The sequence below is a fragment of the Staurois parvus genome, unplaced genomic scaffold (assembly GCF_062004578.1).
Source record: "Staurois parvus isolate SC_StPar_1 unplaced genomic scaffold, SC_StPar_1.0 ptg001055l, whole genome shotgun sequence".
Lineage (NCBI taxonomy): Eukaryota > Metazoa > Chordata > Amphibia > Anura > Ranidae > Staurois > Staurois parvus.
The window spans coordinates 384,771-401,626 of NW_028318851.1; the positions used below are offsets into that span (position 1 = coordinate 384,771).

Here is a 16,856-nt window from a genome sequence, read left to right on the forward strand (position 1 = left end):
GTCCACCTTCACATCAGAGTCCCACCTTCACATCAGAGTTCCCCCTTCACATCAGAGTCTCCCGTCACATCAGAGGTCCTCCTTCACATCAGAGTCTCCCATCACATCAGAGATCCCCCATCACATCAGAGTCTCCCATCACATCAGAGTCTCCCAATCACATCAAAACTCCCCCATAACATCAGAGGTCCCCCTTCACATCAGAGTCTCCCAATCACATCAAAACTCCCCCCTCACATCAGAGGTTCCTCCAATCACATCAGAAGTCCCCCAATCACATCAGAGGTCCTCCATCACATCAGAGGTACCACCATCTCATCAGAGTCTCCCAATCACATCAGAGGTCCCCCATCACATCAGAGTCTCCCAATCACATCAGAGGTTCCCCATCACATCAGAGGTCCCCCCCCCATCACATCAGTGGTCCCCCCATCGCATCAGAGTGTCCAAATCACATCGGAGGTCCCCCCATCACATCAGAGGTTCCCCCATCACATCAGAGGTCCCCCCATCACATCAGAGGTCCCCCCATCACATCAGAGTCTCCCAATCACATCAGAGGTCCCCCCAATCACATCAGAGGTCCCCCCATCACATCAGAGTCTCCCAATCACATCAAAGGTCCCCCCATCACATCAGAGGTTCCCCCATCACATCAGAGTCTCCCAATCACATCAGAGGTCCCCCCATCACATTAGGGTCTCCCCATCACATCAGAGGTTCCTCCATCACATCAGAGGTTCCCCTTCACATCAGAGGTCCCCCATCACATCAGAGATCCCCCATCACATTAGAGTCTCCCATCACATCAGAGGTCACTCATCACATCAGAGGTCCCCCATCACATCAGAGGTCCCCCATCACATCAGAGTATCCCCATCACATCAGAGGTCCCCCCATCACATCAGAGTCTCCCAATCACATCAGAGGTCCCCGAACACATCAGAGGTTCCCTCATCACATCAGAGGTCCCCCCATCACATTAGAGTTTCCCAATCACATCAGACGTTTCCCATCACATCAGAGTCTCCCATCAAATCATAGATCCCCCATCACATCAGAGTCTCCCATCACATCCGAGGTCCCCCTTCACATCAGAGTCCCACCTTCACATCAGAGTCTCCCATCACATCAGAGCTCCCCCTTCACATCAGAGTCTCCCGTCACATCAGAGGTCCTCCTTCACATCAGAGTCTCCCATCACATCAGAGATCCCCCATCACATCAGAGTCTCCCATCACATGATAAATCCCCCATCACATCAGAGTCTCCCATCACATCAGAGTCTCCCAATCACATCAATACTCCCCCCCTCACATCAGAGGTTCCTCCAATCACATCAGAAGTCCCCCAATCACATCAGAGGTCCCCCATCACATCAGAGGTACCACCATCTCATCAGAGTCTCCCAATCACATCAGAGGTCCCCATCACATCAGAGTCTCTAAATCACATCAGAAGTCCCTGCATCACATCAGAGTCTCCCAATCACATCAGAGGTTCCCCATCACATCAGAGGTCCCCCCCATCACATCAGTGGTCCCCCCATCACATCAGAGGTTCCCCCATCACATCAGAGGTCCCCCCATCACATCAGAGGTTCCCCCATCACATCAGAGTCTCCCAATCACATCAGAGGTCCCCCCATCACATTAGAGTCTCCCAATCACATCAGAGGTCCCCCAACACATCAGAGGTTCCCCCATCACATCAGAGGTTCCCCATCACATCAGAAGTCCCCCATCACATCAGAGGTCCCCCCATCACATTAGAGTCTCCCAATCACATCAGAGGTCCCCATCACATCAGAGTCTCTAAATCACATCAGAAGTCCCTGCATCACATCAGAGTCTCCCAATCACATCAGAGGTTCCCCATCACATCAGAGGTCCCCCCCATCACATCAGTGGTCCCCCCATCACATCAGAGGTTCCCCCATCACATCAGAGGTCCCCCCATCACATCAGAGGTTCCCCCATCACATCAGAGTCTCCCAATCACATCAGAGGTCCCCCCATCATATTAGAGTCTCCCAATCACATCAGAGGTCCCCCAACACATCAGAGGTTCCCCCATCACATCAGAGGTTCCCCATCACATCAGAAGTCCCCCATCACATCAGAGGTCCCCCCATCACATTAGAGTCTCCCAATCACTTCAGAGGTTTCCCATCACATCAGAGGTCCTTCATCACATCAGAGGTCCCCCCATCACATCAGAGGTTCCCCCATCACAACAGAGGTTCCTTCAGCACATCAGAGGTCCCCCCATCACATCAAAGTCTCCCAATCACATCAGAGGTCCCCTCATTATATCAAACATCCTCCATTACATCAGAAGTTCCCCCCCCATCAGAGGACTGGCATCACACCACTTTTTTTTTTTACTTTAAGCAATGAAATATAACTGCTACTTTAAAAAGGTACTTGCCCTCTGGGCAGTCCCAGGAACCCCTTTTATGGCCAATAACTTACATATAAACCTTCAGATTGGGCACTTTTTAATTTCCAAGTTCAAGTCCCATAGACTTGCATTGAGTTCGAAGTTCACGGTTAGGTTGGAACGGTCGACTGCAAACCAAACCCGGGGCTGTTCAGCTCTGTCACTAGTAACTGGATACAATGTAACATGTTACTAGAGACACAGCCTGGAGATTGCCCCTCCCTCCTCCCAGAATCCCCTGCCGCTGCTGGGCTCGTTTGCATGTGCTGCTTGTACCTGATGCATGGAATTTTCGATGTTGATCCGTGTATGGAACATCAGAACATGTTGTAAGCAGAAGCTAATCTGACATTCATTTTCCTGAATCTTTATCTCCGCCAATACATTGATTCCCACATCTTTATTAGCAACAATACATTGTTACCAAGCTGACCGTGAGCTGATACTTCTCTTTCTGAAGGTCCTTATATACCCTTCAGGATCACCCTGGTCTTGTCCTCGCTTCGGCAGGACATATACTAAAATTGGAACGATACAGAGAAGATTAGCATGGCCCCTGCGCAAGGATGACACGCAAATTCGTGAAGCGTTCCATATTTTCTTGCAACAAAATAAGTTGTACTTTTTTTTTGTTTCAATTAAAAAAAAATTAAAAAATATATATATATAATAGTGTGTATATATATATATACCAACCAGCTCAGCGCTGTGCTTTATATGCACAGCAGTAATATCCATGAATAACCTCACCTCCCCCCTGGGTTGGAAAAAACACAGCAAAATGAAATATATATAAAATGTTTTGTTTATTTAATACAAATTTTAAAAAATGATTTATCCTTGTAAACCCTGGAATAAAAACATATAGTACAGGCTACAAATGAACAACAAATATATATGCTTGATTAGAAGGAACGAAGTGCATATGGAGCGACGTATTTTGCCCAAGAAAGGGTCTTCTTCAGGACGTTTTTGCAACATTTGTACTTTTGTAGCTAATAAACAATATAATCAACGAGTTAATAGATGCAAAAAGAATACATTAAGAAATCATAACAAAATTAGATATAAATTATATCCCCATAAGGACCCCAAGTGAGAAAAAAAGAGATTGATTAGAAAGAACGAAGTGCATACAGAGCAACACGTTTCGCCCAAGAAAGGGGCTTCTTCAGGACCCGTTTCATTTTTGCAACACTTGTACTTTTGTAGCTAATAAACAATATAATCAACAAGTTAATACACGCAAAAAACTGAAATTAAGAAATCATAACATTAGATATAAATTATATCCCCATAAGGACCCAAGTGAGAAAAAAAGAGCTTGATTAGAATGAATGAAGTGCATATGGAGCAACGCATTTCGACCAAGAAAGGGGCTTCTTCAGGATCCACTTTGTTTTTGCAACATTTGTACTTTTGTAGCTAATAATATAATCAACAAGTTAATATATGAAAAAAGCATAAATTAAAAAAATCATAGCAACATTACATATAAATTATATCCTCATAAGGACCCCAAATGAGAAAAAAAGAGCTTGATTAGAAAGAACGAAGTACATATACGGATCAACGCGCTTCACCCAACAAAAGGGGCTTCTTCAGGACCCACTTTGTTTTTGCAAAATTTGTACTTTTGTAGCTAATAATAACGAAAATTAACAAGTTAGTGCCCGGTCATACCGTGCGATTTCAGGTGCGATTTTAGAGTTGAAATCGCACCTGAAATCACACACAAATCACAGCGGTGTGACACGTGACTAAACCACTTGAAAACCGCAACATTTATAAACGTATTGCGGTTTTCAAGTGGTTATAGTCTCCACTGGAGTCACATGTGACAGGGTGACAACCCAGGAACAGAACTGGCAGACAGGGATAGACAGTTGCCACCTGTGACGGGAGTGACTTTTGGGGGTGGGGGGACCTCTGTATCATCTCCCCAAATCATTATGTTTAACCCACCCTGTGCCTGTTTAAGGGTACAGGGTGTACATGTGAATGTCCCAGTATTGTGCATTTGTGTGTTGTCCTTTGTCTAGGCCACATGGCTGTCCATTGTCTGTTTGCCATGTGCTACCCCCCATTGTGCTGTGCCTTGCTGGCCAGCCAACTATTATGGGATTTACTGTTTGTGTATTGGTGTGGGGGTTGGTCAATGTCCTATGCCATGTGCTTCATCCCATTGTTCTGTGTCTTGGTTGGATGGGGAGGGGTGATGAGGTGTTTCCTGCAGCCTCCCACTGATGGGGCGGGCTGATGATGTGTTTCCTGTCCCTGGTTGTCTTTCCCATCCTCTGTATAAAACATGTTGTTTGTGTACAATAAAAGTTGTTGGCTTCCTGTATTAAGAAGAGCTGGGTGCTGTCTGTTTCCTGAGGGATTTCAAGGGTGTAGTCCGTGGATGTTGTTCGGACAGGGGAAGCTGCGGTATAACGGAATATACCCAAGTGCGGTCGGGTACCGGTTCCGTTACATCACCCTATAACAGGAAGTGCTTTCATGGCAGGATCACCAGTGAGTGTTTACGTGAAAGCTATCAGATACGATTTATAAAGATTGATAATGACATTTGAATTGACACTAACATGATAAAGATGATATGAGATTTCCCCGATTGGATTAGATCAGATTTCCTATAAGTACCCGGTCATACCGGTGCGATTTGGGAATTGAAATTGCACCTGAAATCACATCTAATGAATGTGAATGTCTGTCTTAACATATGCGTTTTTCTACATGCATTTTTTATGCGTTTTTGACACATTTTTACCACTTTTTACATTTTGTGCAGCTCTTTTTTTCACTGCCAGACAGAATAAAAATGTAAAACACAGCAAAAACACACTACTATGCATTTCAGCAGCTTCTCCACTGAACTCTTTTGCAGCAAAAATGCTGTTTTTGACTTTTACACCCCAGTCACATCCGGTGCGATTTAGCATGCGATTTGCATGCCATGCGACTTATGAATCATACACCAAGTTGCACCCTATTTTCCGCAATTGGAGCGGTCATATCTGTGCGGTTCTGACTTGTCAGAGCTGCCCCAATTTCAAAAGTAGTACATCAACTACTTTGGTGCGATTTGCATAGATATCTGTATCAGATGTCTTGCAAATCGCACCTGAAATCGGCATGTCATTCAACTTTGAAATCGTGCGACTTCACTGTAATTCGCACGATTTCAAAATCGGGCTTGATGTGAACAGGGGCTTAGTGTTTGATCATACTGGTGCTATTTGGGAATTGAAATTGCACCTGAAGTCGCATCTAACAAATGTAAATGTCAGTGTCTTAACATGTGCGGCTTTCTGAAGTGCGATTTCTAAAGTAGTTTTTGGATTACTTTTTTGGCAGTTTTGTTGTGATTTCACATACAGAGAATAAAATGGAAATCGCACAGCAAATTGCAAGAAATCATTAAAAATCTTTACAAGTAGCAATAAAGTCTTCAGAAATTGCACCTGAAATTGCACACAAATCACGCAATTTTAAATTGCAGCAGATGCAATTTCAGGTGCAATTTTAAATCCCAAATCACACCTGAAATTGCACCGGTATGACCGAACACTAAGCCCCCCCGTGACATCAAAGCTGATTTTGAAATTGTGTAACTTACAATTTCAAAATCGGGTGACATGCTGATTTCCTTGTGATTTGCAAGATATCTGACACATATGTCTACGCAAATCGCACGAAAAGTAGTGCATGGACTACTTTAGAAATCGGTACGCCTCTGACCAAGTCGGAACTGCACTGATATGACCACTCTAACAGCGGACAATAGGGTGTGACGGGCAGACTGACAATTCATAGGGCCCCCGGGCAATAGGGGATCATGGGGCCCCTGTGTCCTTGCCCAAACTCAAAAAAGCCTATGAAAAAGGAACCAGGAGCATCTCATGGGGCCCCTTACTGACCGGTCAGTGCCCGAGTTTCCAAATGGTCAGTACGCCCCTGGGGTGTGACTGGGCCTACAATTTGCAAGTCGCCTGTCATGCAAAATTGCAAAATTGCACCCGATGTGACGAGGGGGGGGGGGTGTTTTGGCTACAATAGAGTTCAATGGAGAAGCTGTTGGAATGCATGGTTTTGCCGCGTTTTGCGTTTTGAATTGTTATTCTACCCAGCAACAAAAAAAATTCCACTTTCACAAAAAAAAGCTGCACAAAACACAGTAGAAAGCATTATAAACGCATGTAGAAAAATGCACCGGAGCAAACATCAAATGAAAAATGCATATATGTGATCTAAGCCTTACCCTAGGGTAGTGTTTCTCAATTCCAGTCCTCATGGACCCCCAACAGGTCATGTTTTCAGGATTTCCATTATTTTGCACAGGTGATTTGATCAGTTTCACTGCCTTAGTAATTACCACAGCTGTTTCATCTGAGGGAAATCCTGAAAACATGACCTGTTGGGGGTCCGTGAGGACTGGAGTTGAGAAACACTGCCCTAGGGTCACACCTAAGCATTTTCCGCTGCGTTTTGCAGAAACGCACTACAGCCCATTTAACATGATTTCCTATAGGACAGGTTCACATCTCCACTTTTGCACGCAGTGAGATTTTTGGAAAGGGTCGGGGATTTTTTTTTTACGCAAAAAGTTGCGTTTTTGGTTCTATACACTTCAAAGGAAATGCTGCAAAAAAGCATGTAGTGCGTTTTTGCTGCATTTTGCTTTTTATATCTGCCTAGCAACAAGAAAAAAAAACGCAAAATGCATCCAAAAACACGGCAAAAACACACTGCAGAAACGGATCAATCTCAAACTGCATAGGTGTGAACCTGCATTACTCACTGATGAGATCGGTCTTGGGTCGTGTACAGAGGAGGTCATCACATGTCACATCGATCATCACCGCACTCCCATCCCACCCTCCCCCGACGACACGGACTTACCTCTCCTACAGGTACATCCAGACCTGCGCTATATCCATCCCTCTGATTATATAGAAGGAGGATACTAAATATAACCTTCATGTGATGAGTTATTTATAGAATCTGCTACTATGTTATTATCTTTAGAATTTATTAGGAGAGAAAGTAGAGTAACGCCTTGTGTAGGTCTCATGCACACTTGGCTTTAAGTTCCCCAGTTTTTTTTTTTTTTTTTTTTAAGTCCGCAAACGTGCAACTATAACGTAAAAACCCGTAAGTGTCCGCAAAAAAGTGCAAGTGCAAAAACACACACACGAAAAACGTGCACTTAGGGGTGTGTTTGTCCTACCCCCGAAAGGGTTGGACCGTTCACCCGATCCCCCGGGGCACGAAGCTCCTGACAGGGACAAGGTTCCCATTTGGTCCTCCTGGCCAAAAGGCCTGGTGGACCACCGTTCCTTATGCCCAGCCGAAGCCGGACATCCAGTACTAGGCAAGGGGGTTCTCCCGAAGAGAAAACCCCCTAGGGATCAGGGGAGGAAGGAACCGTATGGCCACACATCCTCCCCCTAGACTTCAGGTAAGGCCCGAGGACCCACACCCTCCATCCGTGAAAAACACACACATAAGAAAGCAAAAAGTGACAAAACGTGGGAGTGGTTTAAATAAATAGAATAAAATAAAAAAGTGGTACCGTGCCTAATAGTGCACAGACCAGGCCCTGAGGCCTGTAGCAAAAATTGCCCTGGACTTAGCCAAAAGACCTGGTCCTTAGGGCGCTGTGCAAAAAGAGGTGAAAAACAGTGGCCATGTGTCATCTTCACACCGTGGGGTCCCACACCCAAGTGTTACTAGTGACACCCCTGAGAGCGTCTTCCCCAGGGGGCACTGAGTTTGCGGACTTTTTGCGTCCCCGACCCCAGGCCAGACCAAGGTAGCATGCTCAAACCAGGAGGTACTGGGTCTTTCCGGTCTCCCCAGAGGAATTACTCCCAAGGCCCCAGAACGAATCATGGCGCTCCCTGGTTTCTGTCCCTCCGGTACTAGCCTTCCGGACCCCCATCATACCAGTGAGGGTACTATACACCAACCATCCTCTTACCAGAATGGTCAGTAGCACCCCCACTGGACACTGATAAGAACAGATACTACACTTGATCTTAGCCAAAAGGCCGAGAAGCGATTCCCCAGTTACACTGGATGCAAACTGACATGCGATTTGCATGCCATGCAACTTGAAAATCGCATGCTAAGTCGTACCCTATTGTCCACAATTGCAGTGGTCGTATCGGTGTGGTTCTGACTTGGTCTGAGCAGCACCGGTTACTAAAGTAGTGCCTTTAATCGAATCCCTCCCAATCCCTTCCCTATAGCAGTTTCCAATACACCGACACTATGGCCGCTCTGTGCCCCTCTGGGGGCTGACTTGTCCCAACTCTCCTTGAACTTACAACAGCAGCTGACCACCAAGTACTAGATCAGGAAGACAAGGAAAGGGAGAGAGCAAATATGCTAATTAGATACAATGCTCTCCCTAAGTTAAAATGGTATGGTCCAAAACCATCATTATTGATGGAACCAAGCAATGGTGGGAGGCGTGATCTGTTGGACCAGACCTGCTCGAGCTGTACGAGGAGATGGTGGTGGAGGGCAAGATGCCTCCTTCGTTGAGGGAGGGGATGATCATGATCCTGTACAAGCGTAAGGGGGAGAGATGTGACTTGAAAAATTGGCGTCCCATCTCTCTCCTGAACGTGGACTACAAGATCCTCGCCAAAGTCATGGCATGACGGTGTTCTGTGCCAACCAGCACTCCATCGACCTGCTCGTCCAGACCTGCGAGGACTTCGGCCAAGCTTCGGGGGCAAAAGTCAACTGCGGGAAGTCGGAAGTCATGCTCTTTGGAAAGTGGTTCCTGCCTTCTTCTGCATCCATGCCCTTTGGCATCAAGACAGACTTCATGAAAATTCTGGGAGTTTGGTTTGGTGCCGAGGGCGCAGCCCTGAAGTCTTGGGAGGAGAGACTGGCTAAGATGCGTCAGAAATTTGGACTTTGGAGCCTGAGAGACCTCACCATCGAAGGGAAGACACTGGTACTCCGCAGCGAGATTCTCCCTGTGTTGCAGTACCTCGCCCAGGCCTGGCCCCCACGGGTCAACACCTGTAAGGCCATCACCAGGGCGGTGTTTCTCTTCATCTGGGGCTCCAAGATGGACAGAGTGAAGCGGGCAGTCATGTTCAAGGAACCCCTCAAGGGCGGTAAGGGCGTGCCCGACATCGCCACCCAACTGAGGGTGTTCTTTGCCTGCAACTGCATCCGCAGAACTTTGCCCAAAAGGATTATGGACTCTGGCGGGAACGCAATGTCTCGCTTCTTCCTGTTAGCTCTCTGGAGGTCCTTCGGGTGGGACACTTGGGACAGTTCTATCCCCTACAACTGGGACACCCCTTGGTACTACTTGGATACCTTCAAGTTCATCAGGGAGCAGGGGCTGCAGGGAGTCAAGCTTGACTTGTGGAAACCAAAGACCATCTACAAGCTCATCAGAGCAAGCGACATTTTGGAGTCGGTTCCAGGCCTGCCTTCAGACACCTGCAAGGTGGTCTGGAGGAATGTTTCTTCAAACATCCTCACCAACAGGCACAAAGACCTGGCATGGATGGCTATCCAGGGGGGACTGCCTCTCAGGACATTTATGCATGCCAGGAACCTGAGCAGATACAGACACTGCCCCTTCTGCATCATCCATGAGGAAACGTCTTACCACGTTTTCTGGGAGTGCTCATTTGCTCAGGCCCTGTTGGGGGCCCTGGAACCTGAACTCAAGGACTTTGTGCCACAGACAGCCATCACTCACTTTGGGGTGCTGAATGGACTGTTCTGTGGAACCTTTTCTCTGGAGGACATTGACAGCGCCTGGCGGGTGCTGTGCTGTTTTAAGGACGCTTTATGGTGCGCCAGAAAGCGCCTCACCCTCCAGCGGGAGAGGATGTCCATTGAGGACTGCCGCAGACTGACCCTCAGTCTGCTCAGAGACTATTCCTTGATGGACTTTAAGGAGGAAGAGGACGTCTGAAGATTTCCCCCTTCCCCCTACTCCCCCTTGCGTGTCTTTGTCCCTTCAATAAAGCTTCGGGCCTGTGTTTCCCCCTTCCTCCCCCTTCCCCCCCCCCACACACCCGATGCCTATTGTTGATCGTGTTTTTCAGTTATCGTTATAGTGCATGACATAGTGACTAGGAAATGTATATTGTATTAGGATGCTACAGTTTTTGGGGTAAGCGGCATCATGCATGACGTGGTGGTCCGGGGGATTCATCCTCCGTGCACATCACGTCAGGCATCATACCGCTGAGCGAATGTATTTATTTGCCTGACTGTATTTATCGTATGCTTGGAACTGTATTGCTATGTGGTGCGCTGCGTCGCAGTACAGGGTGAGATGTACCCCGATTACACGTAACATGTTGTTTTTGATGCTTCTGCAATAAAAGTATCTTTTCAATCAAAAAAACTTCCTGATGCTCAAGATTTGATGGATGTAGATGCAAAATCATTAAAAAGAAGCTCTAAAGAAAGAACTGAGGATGGAGACGAGGTGGAGGTGAGGGCAAAGGAGAAGAAAAGTAGAGGAGTGGAGTCAGATATTTTTGGAGAGATCTCCTCTAGTGAGGACGAAAAGAGCAGTTTAAAAATTGCAGAGTTTCCATCAGATGTTGATGAGGGTGGGGGAGCAAGCCCTATCCCATGTAGATTAAGGACATGATTCGAACACTATCGTTAAACTCAAGGAGCCTGAGAAGCCCAAGGAGAAGGGCGGCTCTTTATGATTTCCTGGAAACCCAGAGATGTGACCTAATGTTTTTACAGGAATGTAATTTAGAAAAAAGACTAAACTATGATTCGCTGACAAAATTCTGGAAGGGGAAAGCAATGTTTTCTGGAGGGAATGACAATAAATGTGTCGGGTTGCGATTTTGACGTCAGAGGAGTGGGATATTCTTGACACGGAGGAAATATATCCAGGAAGGCTGTTGATGGTTAAACTAAGAAAAGGAATCTAAAAGTTTTTTTGTGTTTATGCATCAAATGTAAAGGAGGAAAGAAAAGAGCTGTTTGAGGCTTTGCAACTTTTTTTGCTGGGAACAGATCCTATAATCATCGGTGGGGACTTTAATTGTTCTCTGGATGGGATAAGCAAAAGAGATAGTTCTGCTACTTTTTTGAAAGATATGATCCGTGCCAGGGGCGGACTGACAACTCATGGGGCCCCTGTGTCCTTGCCCAAACTCAAAAAAGCCTATGAAAAGGGTACCAGGGGCATCTCATGGGGCCCCCTACTGACCCCGGGCCCTCGGGCAGTGCTCGAGTTTCCAAATGGTCAGTTCGCCCCTGACTTGTGCTGTGAACATGAAAGACGCATGGGCGTCCAGCGGAGCAGAGGAGTGGAAGAGCAGAGTCCAGGATAGACTTTCTGTTTCATTCTGGGACTGTTAGTGTTAAAAGCTTTGAGACAAGGGTCTGCTGTTTTTCAGACCATAAAATAGTACAGTGTGACCTGGAGATTGGGAAAGGTGCAAGGAGGAGATCACCGTACTGGAAACTAAACACCTTATTGAAAGAAGGGAAGGTAAAAACAGAGTTTGAGTGTGTATATAAAGAATGGAAATCAAGAAAAGAAGATTTTGAAGATATTCTGGAATGGTGGGATAAAGGAAAGATCTTCTTTAAATAATTTTTTGTCCGGAAGAGTAAAGAAGCAAAGGAAAGGCGAAAGCTACATAGGAATTTGAATGCAAGACTGCAAGTTTTGCTCCGCTTTTCAAGTGAGGGCCTGCAAATGAAAGAAAAAATTGAGGAAACCAGGCAGGAGATTAAAAAAATCTTAGATGAGAGAGGGAAGCAAATTATTTTCAATGCAAAGGTGAGGGATCTAGAGGAAGACGAAAAGTGCACTCAATTTTTCTTTAAGAAAGTAGTTAGTAAGAAGCATGTCATCAGTAGGTTAGAAGGGGAGGATAGTATAAATGGAATGTTAAAGAAAGTTGAGGCATTTTATGAAGATTTATTTTCTAGTTGAAAAGTTGATGACAGTTTATGTGATTTCTTTCTAGAAAATTTAGAGAGTTCATTGAATAGTGTTGAGCAGGATCTTTAAAGCAGGCTTTTTGCGTAGAGGAAGTTCTAGACACCATTAAGAGCTTTTCTAGTTTAAAAACACCAGGGAAAGACGGATTTCCTGTTGAATTTTAACATTTCTTTTGGTACCTGATAAAGGAAGATTTTACTGAGGTGATTAGGAAGGTAGCAGAAAGCTTTACAATACTGGAATCCTGGAACAGCGGGGTTATTGCTCTAATTTTTCAAGAAGGGGTCAAGGAACTAATTAAAAATTGGAGACCGAATACATTGCTGAATAGCGATTATAAAATCTACGCTAAACTTTTGGCAAATAGGATGAAACTGTGTATTGGTTCTGTCATCAATATTGATCAGACATGTGCTGTCCCAGGCAGAGTGATTACTGACTCTTTACTTTAGGTGCGTGACATTACTTGGGATACGAAAGATAGGGGCCAGAGGATTGCTTTGGCCTCGCCTGATTTTGAAAAGGCCTATGATCAAGTTGGTCATGTTTTTTTATTTAAAACCTTAGAAAAATTAGGATGCCCCGATAAGTTTATTAAGCAGATTGTGAGCCTTTATAGAAGCTGTTTCAGTCAGGTGTCTGTCAATGGGTTCTTATCCTCAAAAATTAATTTACTAAGTGGAGCAAAACAGGGCTGCCCCTTGTCTCCTATTTTGTTTATTTGTGCTATTGAACCTCTCTTATGTGCGTTTAGGAGGGATAAAGTAGTGGAGGGCTTCTTTGTGCCTGGTGGTGAAGGGGGTCAAATTAAAGCAGTGGCCTACATGGACGACGTAACATTAATTTTAAGGAATATGAGAAGCCTAAAACAGGCAATCAGGATCATTGAATGGTTTGGTGAGGTTGCAGGGTTTAAACTAAACCTAGAAAAATCAGGAATTCTAACCATCGGGGACCTTTATATTGAATCAGGATGTAAAATACCTGTAGTTACGGAAGTGAAGATCTTAGGAATTTTGTTCACACAGAATTGTGGCAATATAAAGAACTGGGAATCTTTGTTGGAGAGAGTTAGGAAAAAATTAGATTTCTGGAAATTGCGTGCCTTAAGTATGGAGGGCAAGGTTCTTGTGATCAAACAAATAATTTTTCCTATGGTCCTATACATGTCTATGATTTTTTTCCCCTCGCCTTTGATGCTAAAAAGGATTGTTAAAAGTTGTTTCAATTTTTTCTGGGGATCCAAAATGGAAAGGATAAGAAGGGAGGAGTTGTACAAACCCAAAGAGAAAGGAGGCAAGAGTTTCCCGGACTTCAGACAATTTCTAAGTTTAAAATATTTGCCTTATATTGTTTCCAGATTGGTGGGAGAGGATTCCAGGTTTAATTTCTTTTTGAGGTATCAATTAGGTTTCTTTATTAGGAAATATAAATGGATGCTTCAAGACTTGTGAAAACCATATAGATGGTCACCTCCGGAGTTTTTTGTCATTCTAGAGAAAGCCCTCAGGCAATATAATTTACTAAATGTAGATCTCAACATTTTAAAGAACTTCAAAAAATTAAAAAACACTGTAGGAGAGGAGTTAGTTATGACCCCAGTTAAAAACTTTTCCTATGCTGCAACTAAAAAAATTTGGAAGAGAGTTTCAGAACCCTTTCTAGCAAATGATCAAAAAGATGTGGCCTGGAGTGTGGTGCAAGAGGTTGTTCCTACGAGACTGTTTCAGCATAGAAGAAGTCTTCTAAGAAGTTCTAAATGCGTGAGAGAGGGCTGCCAAGGTGAGAAGTCCGTGCTGCACATATTTTGGAATTGTGCATACGCTCAGGAAGTTTGGAAGATAGCTGGGAAATTAATTAAGGGCATAAGTTCAGTGAGGCTTCTGGGGTATGAAACAGTCCTTTATGGGATGGGAATACCAGATGAAGATTTTAAAAGAGTGTGGTCTGTGGTGTGTTCCGTAAAGTTAGCCTTATGGAAGGTGAGAAATATATTACTTTTTAGGAAAGAAGTTATAGAAGCTGAGGATTGTGTTAAGCTAGGTTTAAGTTTCTTACATGTTTATTTCTTGAGAGCTAAAAAAATTTTTGGTCAGAGAGAAGCTGAATATTATTGGCAATTTAAATACTGGAATAATTTAATAAGAGATTAGTTTGTGTGTATTTCTTTTTCCACGATGATGACAAAATTAAGATTAAGATGGAAGTTTTAAGATCTTTCAGAGACTGAGTGGGAAAAAAAAAATCTGTTCTTATCAGTGTCCAGTAGGGGTGCTCCACCATCATTCCTGCTTGCGGGGATGATTGGTTGTATAGTACCCCTGCTGGTAGGATGGGGGTGCTCATGGTTAATACAGGCTGGAATAGAAACCGAGGTGCCCACAGGCTGCTGGGACCCGGGAGTAATTCCCCCCAGGAACGCCAGAGGGGCCCAGTACCTCCTGATTCGAACGGATCTACCTTGTCTGGCCAGGGGCCAGTGAGGCAGAAAGTCTGCGAACCAGTGCCCCCTGAGTGGTCGCCTCAGGGGTGCTCCTAGTAACACTTGGGTGTGGGACCCCAATGTGTGAAACGTGCACATGGTCACTGTTTATTTATTTAATTTTTTCTCCTCACGTTTGTCACTTTTCACTTATGTGTGTGTTTTTCTTCTCACAGATTGTAGGGTGTGGGTCCTTGGGCCTACCCTGAAGTCTAGGGGGAGGATGTGTGGCCTTTTGGTTCCTTCCTCCCCTGTCCCTAGGGGGTTTTCTCTTTGGGAGAGCCCCCTTACCAAGTACTTGGTGGCTGGCTTCGGCTGGCCACAAGGAACGGGGTCCGCTAGGCCTTTTGGCTAGGTGGACCACATGGGAACCTTGTCCCTGTCAGGAGCTTCGCGCCCCGGGGGATCAGGGTAGAGATCCAACCCCTTTGGGAGTAGGACAAAGCACACCCCTAAGTGCACTTTTTTGTGTTGGTTTTGCACTGGCACGTTTTTTGTACACTTACAGGTTTTTAGTTTTTTTGCACGTTCACGGACTAAAAAAAAAAAAAAAAAAAGGTTTGACGGGTCGAACATCGGTCGATTTTTTTTAAAAGAAGAATAATCGGCCGAGGTTACCACCAACGTTAACAAAATCGGCCGATGTTCGACCCGTCTATGGCCGACATTAGACAGAGACAAGGGAGCACACCATACAATGTGACAGCAATACAAATACATTATTTGGATTACAATGTTTTTATTTGGATACATTGTTGCAACCGCAAGACTTTTTCATATAAAATATAATAGCAGACTGGACTTCCCGTTCATAGGAAGGATTCAGGTGTCTCCCATTCCTATGATCAATTCACTTTAGCAGAATAAAATTTCCTCTTCTAGATGTGTTCTTCTTCCTTCTTGTTCCTTCTTCTTCTTCTTCTCTAATTAACCCACTAATAGTGCAAATATCGGCAGATTTTTTTTCCGGCCGATTTTTGACCTGTCTATGGCCGGCATAACACTGCAATCCGATACAATGTAAAAAGATACAATGTAACCAGATACACAGCCTAAAGATGACCCCTCCCTCCTCCCAAAATCCCCTGCAGTTGCTTTGCTCATTTGCATGTGCTGCTTGTATCTGATGCTTTGAAGATTCCATATTGATCTGTGTATGGAACATCAGAATGTGTTGTACGAAGAATCCAATGTGATGTCAATCTTTATTAGTTTGGATAGATTGATCCCTGAATCTTTATTAAGACCAATAAATTAATCATAGGCTCTCCATAAGCTGATATTTCTATTTCTGGATGGCCTTATATAACCTTCAGGATCACCCTGGCCTTGTCCTCGCTTCGGCAGGACATATACTAAAATTGGAACGATACAGAGAAGATTAGCATGGCCCCTGCGCAAGGATGACACGCAAATTCGTGAAGCGTTCCATATTTTCTTGCAACAAAATAAATTGTACTTTTATTTTCTCTTTAACTATAAGAAAAAAAAAATACAAAAATTAGAAAAAAAATCTAAAAAAAAAATATATATATATGTGGCAAAAATGCACAAAGAGAGGATGTGACGTCTCCTTGCCACCTGTTTGAACCCCATGTTTTGCTGAACAATGAAGTTGCAACCATCGCATGCAAATGCAGGGCATCCTCATTCATTTGAATGTGGGACATTTATGGATAATAAAGTGAAGTATTGCGACCGTCGCATGCAGACAACCCTGTTTGCTGCCGTTACAGCTTATAAGGGGGAGCAGTTGAGGGGCTGATAATTTTTAACATTTGTAACATCCCCCTAAGCACTAGTCTAAACAAGACCTTAGGACTCATTCACATGGGAGCTAAGGGGGTGGTAAAAGCGGGCAGTTGATCGCAGCTTTACTGCACCCCCCTAACTGCCTACCTACAATAAAAGCAGGTGGCTGATCATAGCTTTACTGCACCCCCCCCCCAACTGCCCACC

The 16,856-nt window shown here is 44.7% G+C and overlaps 2 non-coding genes and 1 pseudogene across 2 annotated transcripts; 2 read left to right on the top strand and 1 right to left on the bottom strand.

The window, feature by feature from the left end:
* The first annotated feature begins 2,936 nt into the window (after positions 1–2,936).
* LOC149440747 (U6 spliceosomal RNA) lies at positions 2,937–3,043 on the top strand. The gene has a single exon (XR_016307510.1). It is a non-coding gene; the product is annotated as a U6 spliceosomal RNA (small nuclear RNA).
* Positions 3,044–8,397: 5,354 nt separating this feature from the next.
* LOC149440748 (U2 spliceosomal RNA) lies at positions 8,398–8,510 on the bottom strand (annotated as a pseudogene).
* Positions 8,511–16,228: 7,718 nt separating this feature from the next.
* On the top strand, positions 16,229–16,335 carry LOC149440749 (U6 spliceosomal RNA). Its single transcript, XR_016307511.1, has one exon. It is a non-coding gene; the product is annotated as a U6 spliceosomal RNA (small nuclear RNA).
* Positions 16,336–16,856: the final 521 nt, after the last annotated feature.